Here is a 6,267-nt window from a genome sequence, read left to right on the forward strand (position 1 = left end):
GTGTTTTTACTTTTATTTTATATATATATATATATATATATATATATATATATATATATATATATATATATATATATATATATATATATATATACATGAACATAGCCCAAGTGGACCAAATAAGCGTATAGTGTTTACAAATTTAATTACAAATTGTTCATGATTATATAAAGTTATAATATGTGTCATTGCAATCAAATAACTATCGATAAAACATTTATAATTCAATATATGTAATCATGTCAAATTAATATGAAGCTAATTTTGTATATTGTTGTTGACATAAATAAGGTCTGCATGTGAAAACTGGTTATAATAATTATTCTTTGAACTAACCCATACTGCTTTTAATACTAGTGTATATAACAGTATGTAGATGCTTGAGAATAATACCCCAATATTTTATAGCAATACAATAGTATTCGTATATTAAGCTTACACTTAGCAGTACAAAAATACATGTCAATTAAAGCTCATTCATGTAACACTAACATTAGCTTAAGCCAAGGAAAATATAGACAGGCCAAAGGCTCTTGTGATAGTACATTATATAAATTCATAGATATTTGACAAAATCGTATAATCTTGCTTTAAAAACAATGTCTCGGCAGATCCTCTCGTCTGAATATGTGCCTGATAAGGTTTTAAAATATGTTGAGATCGTTTATCACAAATCTTAACACGTTCTTTGTTGTAATTTCCACAGGAGGGAAGCTCATGTATATATATATATATATATATATATATATATATATATATATATATATATATATATATATATATGTAAAACTAGATCATCTTTACTGTACACCATGTAACTCGAACAATTTTTAACGAATCAACTACACACCGACTGTTTTCGAAAGCTAATAAAATAATGTATAAGGAAAAATTAACATCAATACCATTGATCCAGAAGTATTTCGATATGTAAAAAACATTCGGGATTTATCATTATGTTTGCGTAAATATTTATTTAATTTGCTCATTTAAAAGCATGTGATAAAAAAGATTTGACACTCGTCCAGGAAATTCGTTAGAAAGCTCGCCAAAGGCTCGCTTGCTAACAAAATTCCTGAACTCGTTTAATAAAATATGGTATGATATGACAACTCGTGCCAGATCCTATATTTATACCTTTACCGTAATTATATATTAGCCCGTCCAATGTTCACGCCATTATCGCATTTCATCACCATTCTATATTTTTCATTTCAATTTGTTCTACTTAATGAACCTAAGTTATAATAATATGTTATAGGAATAAATAACTCAAGAAACATGATCAGGACAGCATCCGAAGTCAACCATTCAACCACCCCAACAGTACAAGACACTACAAGTAATCCACCGCCTGAACAATACATGACACTGCAAGTAATCTACCGCCTCATTAATACAAGACACTACAAGCAATCCACCACCTGAACAATACAAGACACTACAAGCAATCCACCGCCTGAACAATACAAGACGCTACACGCAATCTACCGCCTCAACAATACAAGACACTACAAGCAATCTACCGCCTGAACAATGCAATACACTACAAGTAATCTACAGCCTGAACAATACAATACACTACAAGTAATCTACCGCCTCAACAATACAAGACACTACAAGTAATCTACCGCCTGAACAATACAGGACACTACAAGCTATCCAAGGCCTGAACAATACAATACATTACAAGTAATCTACCGCCTCAACAATACAAGACACTACAAGTAATCTACCGCCTGAACAATACAAGACACTACACGTAATCTACCGCCTCGTCAATACAAGACACTACAAGAAATCTACCGCCTGAACAATACAAGACACTACAAGCAATCCACCGCCTGAACAATACAAGACACTACAAGTAATCTACCGCTTTAACAATACAAGACACTACAAGTAATCCACCATCTGAACAATACAAGACACTACAAGTAATCTACCGCCTGAACAATACAAGACACTACAAGTAATCCAACGCCTGAACAATACAAGACACTACAAGGAATCTACCGCCTGAACAATACAAGACACTACAAGTAATCTACCGGCTCAAAAATACAAGACACTACAAGTAATCCACCACCTCAACAATACAAGACACTACAAGCAATATCTCGCCTTAACAATACAAGACACTACAAGTAATCCAGCACCTGAACAATACAAGACACTACAAGTAATCTACCGCCTCAACAAAACAAGACACTACAAGTAATCTACTGCCTCATTAATACAAGACACTACAAGCAATCCACCGCCTGAACAATACAAGACACTACAAGCAATCTACCGCCTGAACAATACAATACATTACAAGTAATCTACCGCCTCAACAATACCAGACACTACAAGCAATCCACCGCGTGAACAATACTAGACACTACACGCAATATACCGCCTCAACAATACAAGACACTACAAGTAATCCACCGCCTGAACAATACAAGACACTACAAGCAATCTACCGCCTCAACAATACCAGACACTACAAGCAATCCACCGCCTGAACAATACAATACACTACAAGCAATCTACCGCCTCAACAATACAAGACACTACAAGTAATCCACCGCCTGAACAATACAATACACTACAAGTAATCTACCGCCTCAACAATACCAGACACTACAAGCAATCCACCGCCTGAACAATACAAGACACTACAAGCAATCTACCGCCTCAACAATACAAGACACTACAAGCAATCCACCGCCTGAACAATACAAGACACTACAAGTTATCTACCGCCTGAACAATACAAGACACTACAAGTAATATACCTCCTGAACAATGCAAGACACTACAAGTAATGTACCGCCTCAACAATACAAGACACTACAAGTAATCAACCGCCTCAACAATACAAGACACTACAAGTAATCTACCGCCTCAACAATTCTAGACCCTACAAGTAATCTACGCCTCAACAATACAAGACACTACAAGTAATCTACCGCTAGAACAATACAAGACACTGCAAGTAACCTATCGCCTCAACAATACAAGACAATACAAGCAATCTACTGCCTCAACAATACAAGACACTACAAGTAATCTTCCGCCAGAACAATACAAGACACTACAAGTAATCTACCGCCTGAACAATACATGACACTACAAGTAATCTACCGCCTGAACAATACAATACACTACAAGTAATATACCGCCTCAACAATACAAGACACTGCAAGTAATCTACCGCCTGAACAATACAATACACTACAAGTAATCTATCGTCTCAACAATACAAGACACTGCAAGTAATCTACCGCCTCAACAATACAATACACTACAAGTAATCTACCGCCTCAACAATACAATATACTACAAGTAATCTACCGCCTCAACAATACAAGACACTACAAGTAATCTACCGCCTCAACAATACAAGACACTACAAGTAATCTACCGCCTGAACAATACAAGACACTGCAAGTAATGTACCGCCTCAACAATACAAGACACTACAAGTAATCTACCGCCTCAACAATACAAGACACTACAAGTAATATACCGCCTCAACAATTCAAGACACTACAAGTAATCTACGCCTCAACAATACAAGACACTACAAGTAATCTACCGCCTCAACAATACAAGACACTGCAAGTAATCTATCGCCTCAACAAAACAAGTCAATACAAGTTATCTACTGCCTCAACAATACAAGACACTACAAGTAATCTACCGCCAGAACAATACAAGACACTACAAGTAATCTACCGCCTGAACAATACAATACACTACAAGTAATCTACCGCCTGAACAATACAAGACACTACAAGTAATATACCGCCTCAACAATACAAGACACTGCAAGTAATATACCGCCTGAACAATACAATACACTACAAGTAATCTATTGTCTCAACAATACAAGACACTACAAGTAATCTACCGCCTCAACAATACAATACACTACAAGTAATCTACCGCCTCACCAATACAAGATACTACAAGTAATCTACCGCTTCAACAATACAAGACACTACATGTAATATACCGCCTCAACAATACAAGACACTACAAGTAATCTACCGCCTCAACAATACAATATACTACAAGTAATCTACCGCCTCAACAATACAAGACACTACAAGTAAACTACCGCCTCAACAATACAAGACACTACTAGTAATCTACGCCTCAACAATACAATACACTAAAAGTAATCTACCGCCTCAACAATACAAGACACTACAAGTAATCTACCGCCTCAACAATACAAGACACTACAAGTAATCAACCACCTCAACAATACAAGACACTTCACATCACATTGCGCTCTTGGAAAACGGGCCTTTAAGCACGTGCGTATAGTGTCGTCTCAGGGTAGCCTGTGCAGGCTTATCAGGGACGACACTATCCCTATGGCAGGATTTTCTTTTGGAAAAAACTTCATTTGAAACAAAAAGTCAATAAAAGTAGAATGTGTCGTCCCTGATTAGCCTGTGCCGACTGCACAGGCTTATCTGGGACGCTACTTTATGTACATTCATTTAGCCCCGTTTTCCCAGAACGAGGCAAATATAAAGACATCACGAAATATAGAATAGGCGAATTCTACTACTGTTGAAAGAAGTGGAATTTCCGACTCAACAAACAAATGATGAAATCGACTGGGGTATCCCTGGGGTTTGACGAGGTCAAAGCGTAGTTCGTTTGTCTACGACGTCGGGTATATGTTTTGCTACGACACATTGTGTCAATACACTACGTAATCAGGCGGGTTTCATCTTTACTGGTATTATTGGATTAGAGAACGGAACATCCAGTAATGGTAGGTACTTATTTTCAATAACAAACTAATTACAAATGCGCGTAGTTCCAACCTTTACATTGATTTTGAGCTAAAATAGAAATATATTGATTTGAAGTAATGCATAAGGACGTTATTCTGTTAAAATAGCCAATTATAGTCATTTAAATTATATGAAACTACACGTAACTTTGATACACTGTACATTAAACATTCTAAAGTACAAAACAGGTTACGAACATATATTTTAATTTTTAAATGCTTTGTTTTGAAGCAAATTACAAGTCGCTTTATGTATAGGTTTTTCACAGAGTATGTATTGGTTGTGAACAAACTACATATATAATGAACAGGTTACTCAACGAAGTACACCAATCTGTACTTAGATGGCATGTGTATTGACACAATGTTTCGTAGTAAAACATATACCCGACGTCGTAGACAAACAGACTACGCTTTGACCTCGTCAGCCCCCAGTGGGTATGGTCACGCATATTAACAGCCTTTTAGGATAAAAAGTCGTGTCATATAAAATACACTGTTCACTGTATTCAACCTGTCGACGTGATTGTGAATCAAAAATATAAACGTTTGTGGTGATACGAAATTTGCTTTCTCAGTAAGTAGTACATTTTTAACACTGTTTATATAACCTGAATTGTAGAGTGATCAAAGTAAAGACGTGTAAAATAGTGTAGTTTAAATGCGGATTGTATTCTTCAACGCTTTTAACATACGTGTCTTGTTCTGTGAAAATTGAGCAAAATGGATGTGCGTAAAGGGTCGTCCCAGATTAGCCTGTGCAGTCCGCACAGGCTAATCACGGACGACAATTTCCGCTTTAGTGGTAATTGAGTTTAAAGGAAGTCTTTTTTTTACCGAAAATCTAGTTCACAGGCTAATCTGGGACGAAACTTTACTCACATGCATTATGCCCAGTTTTCTCATAACGCGACACATATACCCACTATTGTATATGCTGTGATTTGACATTACACAATTCATGTCAGATTTTTATGAACGCGTGCTTCGAAGTGTGTGCATTGTTGGACCACGTCTACAAGAACAGTCGTTAAAGGGACATATCAACGGTATTTCCATATATATAGCAAAAGATATTAAAACGATGCACAATTCTTCTTTTCCGGTACATATTTATCTAATAACAATGTTGTATTTTATATTAATTGATGATTTGTTTATAATATATTCAAATAATTTTTAGTGTGTTTTTATCGTGCCTCTTTTGAGATTCAAATTCGTGCCTACTTCAATTAGCAGATAACTGCACTCCGTTGCGCATGCGTATATCGGTCCTTCATGTACATTTCATTCATTATGATTTTGCTACAGCTGCTTATTTTACCGAGCCTACTAAAAGTATTCCCGATTATAATTTTTTTATACTTATACACATACATATTTATTTGAGCCCTTATAAACACGATACATAGTCTTTCTAATCCGTTTAAAAAATATATAATTCTAGAAAATAGTTTACC

Source organism: Dreissena polymorpha, chromosome 13 (genome assembly GCF_020536995.1).
Source record: "Dreissena polymorpha isolate Duluth1 chromosome 13, UMN_Dpol_1.0, whole genome shotgun sequence".
Lineage (NCBI taxonomy): Eukaryota > Metazoa > Mollusca > Bivalvia > Myida > Dreissenidae > Dreissena > Dreissena polymorpha.